Source organism: Eublepharis macularius, chromosome 13 (genome assembly GCF_028583425.1).
Source record: "Eublepharis macularius isolate TG4126 chromosome 13, MPM_Emac_v1.0, whole genome shotgun sequence".
NCBI lineage: Eukaryota > Metazoa > Chordata > Lepidosauria > Squamata > Eublepharidae > Eublepharis > Eublepharis macularius.
Window position 1 is genome coordinate 24,987,062 of NC_072802.1, and position 16,540 is coordinate 25,003,601.

Here is a 16,540-nt window from a genome sequence, read left to right on the forward strand (position 1 = left end):
CAATGCTTAATGATATAATGAGGCTTCATTAGTGCTCTGCTGACTCAATGTGATTACAAATGCACAAAGATTCTTGTCGCTCGGCAAACTTTCATCAAATGACATTTCTATAATTTTCTATGTAATTTTGTAGCACAATATGTTTTTAAAAGCCCACTTGCACTTCTTTGGTACTATTTGGAGCAAATTTGGAACGTTTGAGCATATTTGCCTTACTTTCTTGGAGCTCATGTATCTTGACAGGTAGAAATTAAACAGGCAAAGTTTTCCCATTGTTCATCTTCATCCTGGCAAAAGTGTTGCCTGTTAAATCTGTTCTGCCAGTCACCTCTTACAATGCCAGAAATCTTCCCAACCTTAGGTGGGGCTATGTTGCTCAAAGTACCATGAGATCTGTGGCCTGTCTGAGATTCACATGTGAGGCAGAGATTTCAACCTGTTTCCACTTGACTTAAGGCAAGCAATAAACTCCCCCTGGGCTTCGGTTGGTTACCTCTTAGGGAGAGGGGTAGAATTGCATGTGTCAGTCCTGACTGTCCGTTGGGGTGGTGGGTTTTTGGCTGGGTTGTTCTTCCTCCTGGGTGATGCATTTTGTGTACTCTTAGGGTTGCCAGCCTCCAGGTGGTAGCTGGAGATCTCCCAGAATTATCTCCAGAAAAGAGAGACCAGTTCCACTCAATAAAATGGCTTCTTTGAAGGGTAAACTCTGTGGAATTTTACCTCACTGAGGCCTCTCCTCTCTCCAAACCCTGCCCTATCCAGGCTCCGTTCCCCCATATCTCCAGGAATTTCCCAACTTGGACCCAGCAACCCTACTTATGAGGCTTATTTATTTATATATTTTATTTGCTTCATTTATAACATGCCTTTCTCCCCAATGAGGACCCAAAGTAGCTTCCATTATTCTCCTATCCTCCATTTTATCTTCACAACAAACCCATAAGGTTGGTCAGACTGGGACTGGCTCAGCAAGCTTCTTCGGCAGAGTGGGGATTCAAACCTGGAATCTTTCAGATCCTAGTCCATCAGTCTAATCTTCACACCACACTGGCTCTGACTGTTTGCTAAGGATTTTTTTTTCAGTTCGGCTGGTTCCTGGAGGGGTTTTTTTTTGTAGAGAAGTGGAGAATCCACATGCTATCCAGTGCCATCCCATTAAAGCCTTTTCCACACAGGCAATTTTTGCAGGTTCTGGCTCCATAGTGCTTTGGGTTTTCTTCCAAATTCTATACACTTAACTCCTCTTTCAGATTTCAAAGCAGTGTTTTTTTTGCCTGTGCTTATTTCCTGAAGTTTTTCTGGATGTGGTTTTGAATCAGCTTTTTCAACTTTGCAGAATCTTCCTTTGGGTTCCCCCCCCCTCTGCTCTCTGTTCCATCTCTCCCCTGCAGGCCACTTCTTGATGATTGGTGTCTCCATCCTCTTCTTAGTTCCTTCTTCCTCTCTTGCCCTCGTCCTCCTCCTTTCCCAAATGAACCAGCCTAAAGTTGGTAGTGGTTCGTCAGAAATGGGCTCTGATGAACCACCAGTTCACAAACCATGAACCAGCCCGATTCGTGATGAACTTTGGTTTGTATTTCAGTTCATGCCCATCTCTAGTGGGCACAAACCCACTAGAGATCATTCAAATTATCAAGAGCGTCACACCTGACAGATGGTATCTCATTTCCCCCCTTTCTTGTATTCAGTTTTTGTCAACAGTTTTTGTTCTCCATTTTTTTTCACTCTTGCTTTAACACATTTGTTTGCCTCATGTGTGCACAATGTACAGGGGTTTTTGTACTCATCTTATACAGTATTTATATGTACAATGTATGTCTTTTTCTATATATATATATATATATGCATAAGATATCCTGCTGATCTATTGATGCACAAATACTGTTGAGGAATGTGTACATTGTGGAGGTGGGGGGGATCAGCGTGAGGAAAACAACATGGAAACACACACAGGTGAGAAACAAAATCATTGTGAGAGATTTAAAACCACAATTGCAGGGATAAGAAATACAAAATAATTTCTAATCATGAATGATATTTTTAAAGCTGGGCAACAATTAAGGGTTTTCCTTATTGAATCTAGGTAGATACTCTCTAGTCCAGATTCTGGAGGTCATTTTAAGAGGCACCTATGTTTATGCCACATTTCTTCCATAAAGTTGTGGCCAATTTAATCCTCTTTATTGGTGTCTGCCTCTTCCCTCCTTCACCCTTGCAAACAGACATAGATATCTTGAACAGAGGTCATGGTTACATCAGTGTATCACCTTGCTGGACAAAGACCTGAATGACACTAAGAGCTCCCTTTTTGATTCCTGAAAGCCATTATTATTTTCATACAAACATTTTACAGATGGCCTTACATAAACCACCTTTCCCAGAGGCCACCTTTTATTCAAGCCATTTATTGTCAGCCTCTTTCCAACTTCTCTGTAAAAAAAAAAAAGACCAGGTTTTGAAAAGGTTTCTCTGATCTCTCACCTTCTGTACCACATGGCCTGCCCTTTCTTCTGCCCCATGGCATCAAATGACTCTGTAGCCCAGCCAGCTTGTTGTCTGGTGTGCTTTCAGCATACATAAACAACAGATTTCCAGTTCTGGTAATCAAACAGTGTGATCCTAAGTGTCAGACTGTGGCTAAATAAGGCTCTCACTACAGGATTCCCTTTAGAAGCAAACACAAGTCCATTGTTTGAAAAAGGAAACTTTACTGCAGAAAAGGTCCATTATAGTCCACTGTCCTGAATAGGAGACTCAGGATGGTACATGATCATTGTTACCAATGAAGGGCAAAGCATAAGGTACAGAGTAACAATACCCATCTGGATTAGCCTCCCCCCACAGTTCTCAAAACAACATCTCTCAGTCCTGGGAAGCTGCTCTCCTTCAAGGCCAATGCTTGGTGGAACGATGTTAGACAAAACAGTCTCCTCCGGTGGGAATGCTGCCTGGGAACTGGTGCACCTGGGGAGAAAGCACTTAAACACTAGAAGCATTAGAAAATGGAGTCAGTACAGTTTAGATATATACTGGACCTGACATTCTGCCCCCCTTAAAACAGACCCCCCCCCCGGGTTTATATGGGTAGCGAGTGTGGAAAGCTTTGGTTAGTCTAGGAGCATGAACATGTACAGAATTCACCCACTCATCGTACCCAGAATCAAAGTCCTTCCATCTAATGAGGTAAAAAAGCTGATTTCGCTTGAGTTTAGAGTCCAAAATTTGTTGTACCTCATAGTGTATTTGGTCGTCAATTAAAGTTGGAATGGGTGGAGCTTTGAGGTGCCACTTGTCATTGGTAGGAGCTCTCTTTAAAAGACTGACATGGAATGTATCATGAACATGGCGTAAGTTTTTGGGCAAAGTTACAGCAACAGTCACTTTATTGATTATCTTGCGCACTGGAAAAGGTCCCAGGAATTTCAGAGCGAGTTTGCGGCTTGTCTGAGCTAGTTTCAGGTTCTTTGTGGAAATATACACATGATCTCCAGGTTGTAAATCCCATTCGGCCACACGATGGCGGTCTGCGTATTTTTTGTAATCCAGTTTGGCTTTTTCAAGGTGTTTCTTAATAAGAGTCCATTGTTGCGCCGCCTCCCCCCACCACGAAGATACATCTGGCAATTTAGAGGAATGGAGAGGGGGAGCGTCCAACGGGAAGGGATTGAAGTGAGCTCCATAGACAATTTTGAAAGGGGCCTCTCCGGTTGAAGCGTGTACACTGTTGTTATATGAGAATTCGGCTAGAGGGAGAAGGTCCACCCAATTATCTTGTTGGAAATTAATGTAGCAACGAAGAAACTGTTCTAGTATCTGGTTTGTTTTTTCGGATTGTCCGTCGGTTTGTGGGTGGTGGCTTGAGCTGATGCCTTGCTCAATATTCAACATTCTCAAAAGCTCCCGCCAGAAGTTGGCAACGAACTGTCCGCCGCGATCCGAAATCACCTTGGACGGAAAAGAATGTAATTTTACGATGTGTTTTAAAAATAAATCTGCCAGTTTTCGAGCGGTGGGTATAGCAGTACAGGGAATAAAATGAGCTTGTTTGGAGAACAGATCTACCACGACTAAAATACAATTATGTCCTTTTGAAATAGGTAGATCAGTAATAAAGTCCATAGAAATTATTTCCCAAGGTCTGTTCGGTGTTTCTAATGGTTGCAGGAGACCCGGAGGTTTTCCTTTTCTGGTTTTGGCGCTGAGGCAAACAGGGCAGGAACTAACATATTGGGAAATGTCTTTGCGCATGCCTGGCCACCAAAATTGCCTTTGGATTAGATGCAATGTTTTTAGATACCCATAATGACCAGCAGTGGGAGCATCATGACAGCGCTGCAGGACCTCCAGCCTGAGGCTGTCTGGGACATAAAACTTGCTCCCAGCTAGCCAATCCCCTTGTGGGGATTGGGTCAGTTTGTTTTGCGGAGCTTTATCCCCCTCCTTTTCCACTTCAGTTTTAAGTTTCGATTTCCACTCCTGGTTGGCCGGGAGGGGCTGCTTGGCCCGACTGCGAGTAGTCACCACGCCCCCAAGTTGCGTAGGCGAGAAGACCGTGTCGACAGTCTCCTCCCGTTTGCTTTTGTGTTGGAGCATGCGCGATAGGGCGTCCGCCAAAAAGTTAGTTTTGCCCGGGAGATAATTCAGAGTGAAGTTGAATTTGGAAAAGAATTCCGCCCATCGCAATTGCTTGGCATTCAGTCTGCGTGGGCTTCGGAGAGCCTCCAGATTTTTATGATCTGTCCAGACCTCGAAGGGGTATCGCGCCCCCTCCAGCCAATGTCTCCAGTTAGTAAGGGCTGCTTTTACTGCAAAAGCCTCCTTCTCCCACACATTCCAATTCCTTTCCGCCTCCGAATATTTTCTAGACAAGAACGCACAAGGCCGCAACTTTCCATCCTCCCCCTTCTGCAGTAAAACTCCCCCTATTGCCGTATCGCTGGCGTCGACTTGCACTATGAAAGGGGACTGTTCGTTAGGGTGGGAGAGGATGGGTTCCGTTACAAATTGCTTTTTTAGGCATTCGAAGGCAGTTTGGCAATCGGAGGTCCATTGTAGTTTGGAGGAGGGTTTTTTAGCTTGGTCCCCTTTATTTTTTGTTTTCAGCAATTCTGTTAAGGGGAGTGTGATTTGGGCGAAATTTGCTATAAAGTCTCTATAGAAGTTGGCAAAACCCAGGAAGGATTGCAGTTCTTTACGGGTGGTGGGTGTTTGCCAGTCTTGGATCGCTTGTATTTTGGCTGGATCCATTTTTAAACCCTCTTGGGAGATACAATACCCGAGGTAAGTGAGTTCGGTTTTATGGAATTCACATTTGGACAACTTGATGGGCAGTTTATTATTCATCAAGGTGGCCAGGACCTTTTGTACCATTTGAATATGTTCTTCCTCGGTGTCCGAATAAATTAACACATCATCAAGGTACACCACCACCCCTTTGTACAGAAATTCGTGTAGAACTTCGTTTATCATGGACATGAATACAGACGGGGCTCCCGTCAATCCAAAAGGCATAACTAGGTATTCATATTGTCCGAGGGGCGTATTAAACGCGGTTTTCCACTCATCCCCTGCCTTGATACGAACGTGGAAGTACGCATCTTTTAGATCTAATTTCGTAAAGATCTTACCTTGAGCCACGACGTTGAGAAGGTCTCGGATGAGTGGTATAGGATAGGCGTTGTTGGTGGACACTGCATTCAGTCCTCGGAAATCCGTGCACAGTCGGAGTCCCCCATCCTTCTTTTTCACGAAGAGGACCGGAGCGGCGTGGGGACTATTGGCTGGGCGGATGAACCCTCGTTGGAGGTTGGTGTCGATGAATTTCCGGAGCTCTTCTCGTTCATGGAGACTCATGGGATAGAGTCGTCCTTTGGGCAGTGAGGCTCCGGGTAAAATTTCCACCGCACAGTCCGTTCGTCAGTGCGGGGGTAGAGTATCAGCTTCCTCCTCAGAAAAAGCATTTAGAAAAGGCCAATACGGTTCGGGTATTTGGTTGACTTCTTCTTGAGTGAGAAGGGCCTTTTCAGTATGAGTTGGATCATCGCCCCAGTTTTGGTTCCAACGGTGATTTTTACAGTTGGCATGACTGAAGGTGATACATCCTTGTGCCCAGTCTATGTAGGGATTGTGATCACATAGCCATTTGCTGCCTAGAATTAACGGGTACTTGGCAGTAGAGCTGATGACAAAGGACCTCCTTTCCCAATGTTGTCCCATGCCTGTGATCACTGGGATGGTCTCAGTTGTGACAGGATTCATATTGGTGCCATCCATTTGTTCAAAGATTACTGGATTTTGTAAATCCCGAGTTGGTAAGACCAGTCCATTGACTAGAGCTGGGGCGATGATGTCTCTCGAACAGCCCGAGTCAATAAGGGCTTGCACCCGAATGTGCATTTTTCTCTCTGGGTTGATTAGAGTCACTGGCATGAATAAGATGGACCCAGGCGGCCGGTTCCGTGCAGGGACTGGCTTGGGGCGGATCTGTCGTTTGGGCCCTTTTACGACAGATCCATCTCGTTTCCCGACTGGGGACTTTCTGGATTGACTTCTGCGGTTGGGGAAGCGGGGTCGTATTCCATAACTTCTTCCGCTTCCAGCCCTCTCTCTGAGGCTGGCCTTTGGGAAGCGCCGCGGCCTCTATTCGCTCGTGGTGCGGGAATCGGGCGTTGGAGAGTAGGAAACGGAGCAAGGGTTGGACGCCATAGTTGAAGCGGAGGTCTTTGCACAGGCCGGTAGGGGCATTGTGCTGCAAAGTGACCGGCTTGTCCGCATTGCAAACACAGCCCTTGTTGCCATCTAGCATCTCTCGCTCCACGGGTGGCGTAGCCAGCTCCCCGTCCTCCCTTCTGTAAAGTTAATGGTCTTCTTTGTCCCGTTTGTTGTTGTTGTTCAACCAAATGGACTTCCAAAATGCGATTCTCCACTTCGCAAACAAGTTGGATCCAACCTAACAACGTAGGGGGATTGTCCTGCATGAGGGCTCTGTCCAAAAGTCTCGGGTTTAGTCCTTGCTTGAACAGAATAATCTTGGTGGATTCCTCACACCTAGGGCATTTGGCTGCCAATTGCCGGAATTTTGTGACATAGTCTCTTGCTGACATGCTACCTTGTTTGATGGCTTGCAATTCTGTTCGGGCCCTGGTTTCTTCTAAGGGGTCTTCATATTGCGCTCGGATAGCATCCACCAACCCCTGGAGAGTATCGAGTTCTGGGGCCCCAACATTGTATAGTCCTACATACCAGTCCGCTGCCTTGCCTTGTAAGCGAGATCCAAGATGTTCAATTTGACTGGCCTCACTGCCGAAGAGGTGTCCCCACCGGTTGAAAAATTGTACCACTTGCACCAGGAAAAATCCTAGTTTGGAGGGATCCCCATCGAAAGTGGCTTCCAGTTTCACCCAGCCCATCGGGAGTTCTTGTCTCGGAGCAGGCGCTGGGTAGAAGTCCATCGGCAGTCTTAATCGCGCCTGGGGCGCGGGAGGAGGTAACTGTGGCCCCGGTTGGGGCAACGGTGGCGGTTGTACTGGCGGTGCGGGCAGAGGTTGCCGTGGTTGGGCTGCCGGGGGTGGTCTCGGTTGGGCCGGAGGCTGCAGTGGCAGGCGAGCAGGTGGCGGCAGACTTGGTCTGGCTGGTAACACGGGAGGCGTTGGCGGTAGCTGTCGAGGTGGAGGAGGCTGGTGTGGTTGAGTGGGGATTGGCCGCGGAGGAGGGGGTTGGTGAGGTCGTAGCGGCGCGGGCCTTCCCGGTTGATTCGGGGGTGGTAAGGCGGGCTGGTCCTGTGGCTGCTGCAACGGTACGAGCTGCGGTCGAGGCAGGAGGGGCCGCAGCGGCGAAGGCCGGATGGGTGGAAGGCCGCGCGGGCTTGCCCCTCCAGGCGTCGTTATCCTGGGAAGCAAAGGCTGGCCTCGTGGCGCTGGTAGACCGTCCCCCGAAGGTTGCCCGACGGGAACAGTTTCCCGCGGTTGACGAGGGGCTTCCTCCTCGGATGGAGCCGGGTGTGCTCCCGATTGGTCCGGCCGGACCGTTATTGGAGAAGTATGAGGGGGTATCACCGGTGTCTCACTTGGCTTTTCTTCCCCTTCCGTAGGCCGCTCAACGGGAGTCTCGTCTGGCGGCACATCTCCTCCCGAGTTAGGAGGTTCGGTGGGAGTCTCTCCGGGTGGCTCAACCGGGTTATCCCCTCTCGGTGGAATTTCGTGCTGTTTGGGAAATTCCTTGGGTTGTTCTCCCGATTCGCCAGGGCAGGTGTCCCCCTCTCCCGTAGGTGACGACCGTTGTTGGACTCCCTCCACCGGATAGGAGATGACACTTTGGAGGGTAGCTATCTGTATCGCCATCTCTTCAGGGGACAGTCTCTCTCCTGCTCCCATTGCGGAGATTAGATGAATGGCATGAGCCAAACTTTCCTCCATATCCATCAGTTTAGCTTCTAACTGTTGCATTCGACTTGGCCCCGTTTGCTCCTTCATGGAACCTCCATTCGTTGCACTCACCGGGGAAATGGGGCCCCAAGGCGGAGGGTCCCCTTGAACGACTCGCGATCTCGCTGCTAGAATTCCCTTGGCCAGACCCGTCACTGCCGAGATGCTGGTATCTACAGCATGGGTGCGACCTTGTATCTGCTCCCAACTTTGTTCTTCCGTTGGCTCTTTCCACGGAGCAAGTTCGGAATAATCCCAACTCAGGGCGCCGCGGCGGGACGTGTCCCCCTCCGTCTGCTCGAACGTCCTGTTCCAATATCGCCATGGTTGGCTACTATCTAGCTCAGGGACGGTTTCTAGGCTTCGGCGCCCGTCCATCGAAACTCGTGGATGGAGTCCACCGGCCCGGCGCTCTCTCGTTTCTCGGGGTCTGGCTCCCCACTCCGACGGGGTGGGTACCGAGATCAAGGGGAGAGCGGTCGCCTTCGGCCTTGCCCCGAGGTCGCCTTCGGTCTTGTCCCGAGCACCGAGGTCGATGAGAGGCGGGGTGGAAGTGGAGGCTCCGGTCCCGTTCCCGGCTGCTCCCGACTCCTGGGAGTCTTGGGCTTGCACTGGTTGATTGTCGGGAGACGCATACGGATCAAACAAAGGATCCCTGTCCGGGACAACCTTGGATTCCGCTGGGCCCGACTCAGACATGATTGGTAACAAAATGTCAGACTGTGGCTAAATAAGGCTCTCACTACAGGATTCCCTTTAGAAGCAAACACAAGTCCATTGTTTGAAAAAGGAAACTTTACTGCAGAAAAGGTCCATTATAGTCCACTGTCCTGAATAGGAGACTCAGGATGGTACATGATCATTGTTACCAATGAAGGGCAAAGCATAAGGTACAGAGTAACAATACCCATCTGGATTAGCCTCCCCCCACAGTTCTCAAAGCAACATCTCTCAGTCCTGGGAAGCTGCTCTCCTTCAAGGCCAATGCTTGGTGGAACGATGTTAGACAAAACAGTCTCCTCCGGTGGGAATGCTGCCTGGGAACTGGTGCACCTGGGGAGAAAGCACTTAAACACTAGAAGCATTAGAAAATGGAGTCAGTACAGTTTAGATATATACTGGACCTGACACTAAGAAGAACCCTTTCCTGGGGATAAGCCCAATTGAGTAGGCCTGAGTAGGATCCTGATTTAGGATTGCTCTCAAAATAATGCAAACACTGCCTTGAGAAGGTACAGATGATGTGCCTGCCTTTAGGTGCCTCTACTAACTACACAGAGGGATACAGGAGGCCAATGCTGAGCCACTGGCCAGTCCTGTTAGGCTTGCTCTGCTTATTGAGATTTTATCAAACTCTGTTCTGTACGATATCTAGCTTACCTGTGAAACCATGAGGGCTAGGAACATGCCTTTTTAAAGGGCAACTGATTAACCACACAATACGGTTTCCCTAGAGTAGTGATGGCGAACCTATGGCACGCATGCCACAGCTGGCACGCAGAGCCCTCTCTGTGGGCACGCGAGCCAAGTCGCCGATCGCTAGGTCCAGGGCTCATTTGGAGGGGGAACACCTGCAATGGCGTTCCAGTAGTGCTGATCAGAGATCACATGGGTTTTGGCCCTGTCCAGGTGATTCCTTTTCCTCAAGGTTGCCTCCCTGCTGCCCGTCTCTTTAGCAGCAGGAAGTGGAGGCAGCAGCAAGGCTGCTGGGGCTGGCTTTCTAAAGAAGAGTAAGCTGCTTTGATTTAACTTGCTTTACTTTCAGTTGTGGCTCTTGAATGAGTGAGTGAGTGAGTGAGTGTGTGTGTGTGTGTGTGTGTGTGTTTGTGTGTGTGTGTGTGTGTGTGTGTGTGTGTGTGTGTGTGTGTGTGTGTGTGTGTGAGAGAGAGAGAGAGAGAGAGAGAGAGAGAGAGAGAGAGAGAGAGAGAGCTTGCAAAGCAGGGCTGCTGGTCTAAAGAAGGGCAAACTGCTTTGATTTAACTTGCTTTACTTTCATTCGTGGCTCCTGAGTGAGTGAGTGAGAGAGAGAGAGAGAGAGAGAGAGAGAGATAGAGAGAGAGAGATGTTAATTAGTTGGGACAACTGTATGAGTTGTTTTTTCTTAACTGAAACTTCAGTATTCAGGTTTAATTGCAGTGCTGGTACTTTGAAATAAATAAGTTGGTTTTGTTTTGCAGTTTGGACACTTGGGCTCAAAAAGGTTCGCCATCACTGCCCTAGCGATTTCGGCTTTGGTGGAGAGGTGTGTTTTGCAGTTTTATGCTTCCCAGGTATGCATGGTGTTGATTCAGATCAGGGCTGTCTTGTATAGAGAGGTGGGGCTTAGATCATCCCCTGCACCCTTTCCCCAATGTGAAATGGCCCCAAGAGGGTGTTTTTTGTCCCATGGAGTGTTTGTGTATGTTTACTGATAGGCAACATGTTTTGTTTCCACAACAAGCAAATCATGCCTCGCAGCATGTTTCAGATTGGGAAAATGAGTCAGGGGAGTAGGTCTCTCTCTTAGTATGCTGTGGTTGCTGACCAAATCCCACATATGCTTGGAAAGTGCAGAACATTAGCATGCCTCTCCACTGAATGCAACAATGTCCCCATTGAAAATCTAACATGGATTTACAGTGCAATCCTAAGCAGAGTTGCTCCAGTCTAAGCCCAAATGGTCTTAGACTGGAATAACACTGCTTAGGACTGCACCGTTTGTCCCTGAGGTTTTCAGAATTCTCAGCCAGCAGCACCAAATTTCAAATGCTGGAGTTGTATAGTGTAGATACAGATACATGAATAATGCAACATAAACATGTCATTTATATGTGGCTAAAAATGCACATCATGCTTTTCGGTGAGATTGCAAAGCCTTTCTTTTTCAGAAGGCTTTGGCTGTTGGTTTTTGATTACTAATCATCACTGAGTTTTGATTACTGCTCTGCTTATCAGTTTGTTATTGTTGTTTTAGTATATGGGAGCCTTTGTTTGATTCACCATTTTGCATGCTTTCTTAAGCTGTGGAGAGTGTGCTAAAAATATTGCAATTGATCAATTAGTTATCTGTATGTCCCCAAATTGGCCACTGTCTAGCCATGCTGGCATTTCTTAATCAGCGCTGGATATATCTATTCCATCCCATTGTCATCTTTCTCTGAGTGGTTCAGAGCTGTGTATTTAATTCCCCCTTCATCTATGTTATCTTCATAACAAACCTTTGAGGTAGGTGAAGCTGAGAATAACTGATCCAAGTCAGTTTTATTGCTGAGTTGGGATTTGAAACTAAGTTTGACATACATGCCATTGCGCACCTTGGCAAGGAAATCAGAGGTGCAAAAGTGAATGAAGCCATGGCTTCCTTCACCCTCTTCCACCACTGATTCTTCTGCCAAACTGCTGCACCAGCCTGCTGTGGGAAAGGCTGTCAGGGTGTGATAGGGATAAAGTGGGGAAAGCACATACCCTGCTTGCCCTTGGAAAACATTAAACAGATCAAATAATGTGATTTGCTTTCATATGATACTTGGGTTAGGTCTGGGTATTACAAAGAGAGACAAATGCCAGGAGATTTGGGGGCTGTGCCTGGGGAGGCTAGAATTTGGGGCAGTATTTGATGTCACTTCTGGGTGCTACCTCCCCTAGTCTTTATAGTAAAGATCATAGGGACTATCAGAAATTCCTAGAGTGTCACTATGTGGAGGCCATTTTTCTTCCACTTTTCAGTTCCTTAGAGGCAGAAAATTAGTGGTAATTTCCCACTCTGTGTGGCTAAATGGGAGGCTTACTGATACTCATCAGGGTTCTTGACAGGTGCCTCATTTGCATAGGGTAGAGGGGTCCTGTTTGCTTCAGCAAGTGGCAGCAAAGCCTGAATGAGAAGCATCTTTGATGCTTCAGGAATGTAAAACAGACAAAATCTGGCAACTAGGGTGTCCCACAAGAGGCTGGCAACCAATGGGAGACTCACCTTGGGGGGAACTTTTCAACATAATTTCTGGAACAGTTAGAAGAGACATCAGCACATTTCTGGCAATGCTCTAGCACTCTGCCAAAACTCTATGACTCTATGACAGGGCCAGATCTAGGGTTGCCGGCGCCCAGGTTAACCCAAGTCCGGCCCCCTGCATGCACATTATAACATCATTTCTGTGACGTCATCACTTGAGGCGGAGCATGCCACCAGCATGGTAAGCTGGCTGCCCTGGTGCATGGTGTGCCTTGGAGCTGGCAGCAGCAGCGCAAGCAGCTGGGAGGCCGGCCGTGCCATTCGCCTGCCCCGCTGAGGGGGCGGCCGGCTTGCCGCATGCTCCCTGTCCTGTGAGGCAGGTGAATGGTGCAGGCAGCCTCCCCCCCTCCGCTCAGCTGCCCGTGCTGCTGCTAGCGCGCAGCTGGCAGCTGCGCCTGGTGCCCCCTCTTTGGTGGCGCCAGGGGCAGACTACCCCCTGCCCCCCATTGATCCAGCCCTGCTTAACCATAGTGTTTGGATGAATGCTAGAGCACCACCAGCAATCTGCTGATGTCATGTCCGATCAGGCTGACAATTGCCCCTCCCATTTTCCTCCTGCCATGTGGTTGATCAGAGGTGGAAAGGGCTTGCTGATAGCAGGAGATCCTGCACTTCCAGTGAGAACTTGGAAAGCCTTCTGCCAATCCTATCCTAATCCTAAAAAGCTTGATAAATTACGTTGCTTTTTCAGTGTTTTTTATATAAGAAATATATAAATGAGTGCTTGGTCTGCTCATGTAACTATGCACAATGCTCTTTTTGCTCTTGCTTGCCTATTTGCCTGATATTTTTGTAGTTGCTTATTGGTATAACATGCTAATTTGTGGTCATTCATGTCAGATTACATCAGATCTTGCGAAGTCAAGGAATTTCATTAGGGTCACTTCGTAAGTGGATGCTTTGCAAAGCGGAGCGCAGATAGTTTAACCTTCCCCCCATCGAGGCAAAAGCAAAAAGACCATGATGCAATCTCCTTAGAGATGTGTTTGCTCATTTTTAACTAATTTACTCATATTTTTACTCATATTTGTAGCACAATCCTAAACAGAGCCACATTCACTGGAATCAGTAGACTTAGAGAGGTGTAATTCTGCTTAGCATTGCTTGGTCGGTTTGCTGTGGGCTACCTTGGAAATACTCCCAAGCCCGACTCTTTCCCCCTTCCAGATACAGGGAAGGAAATCTTTATAAATTCAGTTTAGTTCATGTGGCCAGGGATGCTGGAGAAATGGGCAAACTTGACAAGGGCACTAAGATACAAGAGGAGGCCCTTCACAGACCAATATCAACTCTGTATCTTTGGAAAAACCTTTTTTGTCTTTCACGGTTCTTGATATTGTATGTATGAGATAGGATTGGAAGTGGGGCAGGGGGGCATGTCTCAGTAAAATATAGGGATTTTGTTTTGATATTTCTTAAAGTTTTTTTTTAAAATATCAAGACCATGTTGTCAATCACGCAAGCTTTGAGCCAGCTTGGGTTTCAAAGCAAACAATCTTTCATTCATAATCCTTTCCTATCCTGGTGGTAGCGGAGAATGCAGTCAAGTCATAGCTGACATGGTGACCCCTACTCTGGTTTTCAAGGAAAGAGACTAACAGAGGTGGTTTGTCATTGCCTACCTCTGCAATGCTGGTCTTCGTTGGAGGTCTCCCATCCCATTACTGACCAAGGCTGACCTGCTTAGCTTCTGAGATATGATTAGATTGGGATTGCCTGGGCTACCCAGATCAGGGTCCTTTCCTATCCTACAATACATTTATTTGCTTACCTGCTTGCTTACTTATTTGTTAGCTTCATTCATACCCCTCATTTCCCCCAAATGGGGACCCAAAGTGACTTACATTCCTCTCTTCTCCTCTCCATTTATCCTCACAACAACCCTGTGAGGTAGGTTAGAATGAGAACATGTGCCTGGCCCAAAGTCACCCAGCAAACTTCCATGGCAGAGTGAGGATTTGAATCTCCCCCCACCCCAGATCCTAGTCTGACATTCTCAATCTACTAAATTACATCTTAAATATATTTATTAATTTCAACTGACTTTTCTGCCATAGACGGCTTTCAAGGCAACGTACAAAATCCATCAAACCATGTAACAAATTAGCAAAATAAAACAGCAGATGAAAGAGCAATAAACCCTTTAATAACCGTTAAAACAAGGCAGTACTAATTGTCGCAAGGACTCAAGGAGACAGATACAGCTATAAAATATGAACCAGCAGTAGCTAACACAATAGATCATCCAAGAAGCACTTCAGCACGAGATAAGACCGCCAGTTCCTTAACCGTGGGATTTCTCTACTATATTTCACTTGTCCACTCAGTATGACGCTTCAGAATTGACCTGATGGTTCACTAGTAGTTTGCGCCTTGAATTTCACCACAGCCAAAGTAATTATACAATATGTTTTTAATGACATGGCAGACTTTCCCTCTCTTGCCAGATTTGATGCACCAATGACGACCATTTTCGTTCGTAGAACGTGTATAGGCATGTGAAAGCCAGGGCTTTGTAGTGGTTAGAGTGTTGTTGAACTTGGATCTGAGAACCCAAATCTCCACTTTCCATGGAAGCTTATTGGGTGACTTTGGATTAGAGATGGGCACGAACCGCATTACGAACTTCAAAAGCCCACGAAAATGGTGATCGCGATCCGGCGGTTCGTGATCACCCACAGCCAATGAGCCAGCGTTCGGAAGAAGCCTGGTTCAGTGTGTTCGGCCACGGTTCGGGAAGCCAGACACTCAGGTGCCAGCAATCAATTCCCCTGGCAACGGAGCCAAGGGAATGCCTGAACTCTGTCTGCGCTCCTTCTGTCGCCCTGGAAACCCGAATGGAAGCTCAGCTTACCTTGATCGGCAGGTCTTCCTTCCAACCACAGAGCTGCAAAGCGGTTACAAGTTGGGAGAAGACACCCAGGGGAGGGAGGGGGAAGAGGGTGTCCTGTAGCCACGGGCACTCCAATCTCATCCCTGAAAACCCTGATAGGCAGCTCTGATGGCCAAACACAGACCTTCTGCATTGCTCAATGGGACCTGTGCTTATAAATAGCCGTGGGCTCCCAGGCTGGGTTTCACTTTCAGCGAGCAGTGGAGTGGGACAGAGCTCTTGCTTGTCACTTGCTAGTCTTTGGGGAAGAGAGACTGAGAGTATAATTCAGTTTGGCTTTGGGGGATAGGGATCTATCTCCTCTGGTTCCAGGGCTGCTGCCTGGCTCTGGGGCCAAGCTCAGTGGGCACCTCGGCTGAGGGCTCACATTGATTATTGATCAGAGCCTGATTGGGTCAGGTCTGTGGGAGTGGTGGGCTAGGGCTCTAGTCCCTCCTTCCCTCTGGTGCCAGGGCTGCTGCCAGGCCCTGGGGCCAAGCTTGGTGGGCACCTCGACTGAGGGCTCACATAATCCCTTTTGCAATCTTGTCTAAACTTAGTTGATGGCTGTAGGAGAACCTGCAAAAGACTCCCTGGGAATATGGGCTCTCTAAGTGCCACGGGGGCTGTTCCGTGCCCAACGAACTGTGAACTGCGAACCGGTTCGGCAATGGAAAATGTTCATTGCGGCTCGCGATCTCGGGATTATTGCCAGCACTAAACTGCGAACCACTGGTTCATTAAATTTTTTTGGTTCGCACCCATGTCTACTTTTGATCCATCACACACAGCCTGGCTTACCTCATAGGGTGGTTGTGAGGATAAATATAGAAGAAAGGAGAACAATGCTGTAAGATGTGAAGGACTTGTATGCTCTCCCTTGTTCCCGGTCTCAGGTTACAGGGGGGCTTACTCTATAGAGGGAGACACTCTGCTCTATCGGATGCTATCCTTGTGAGGTGTACACTGATATTCTCAAGCAACTTCCTTTCTTCCGTCTTCTTCTTCTTCCTCACTTGCACACACACACACTCTCTCTCTCCCTCTCCATCTTGCCACCGGGGAGGACACAGAGCTTGTTCCCTGTATCTGCCAGCATCCTAGACAGAGTAGACCAGATTCTCTCTCTCTGTTATCCTATCTTCCTGAGTAGAGTTCCTAAATAAAAGAACTCTTATTTTCTTTACTAAAGTAAGTGTACTCTGTGTGAATTGATTGCCTCCTCAGCATACAAGCACATGCACACTAACAAAAAAA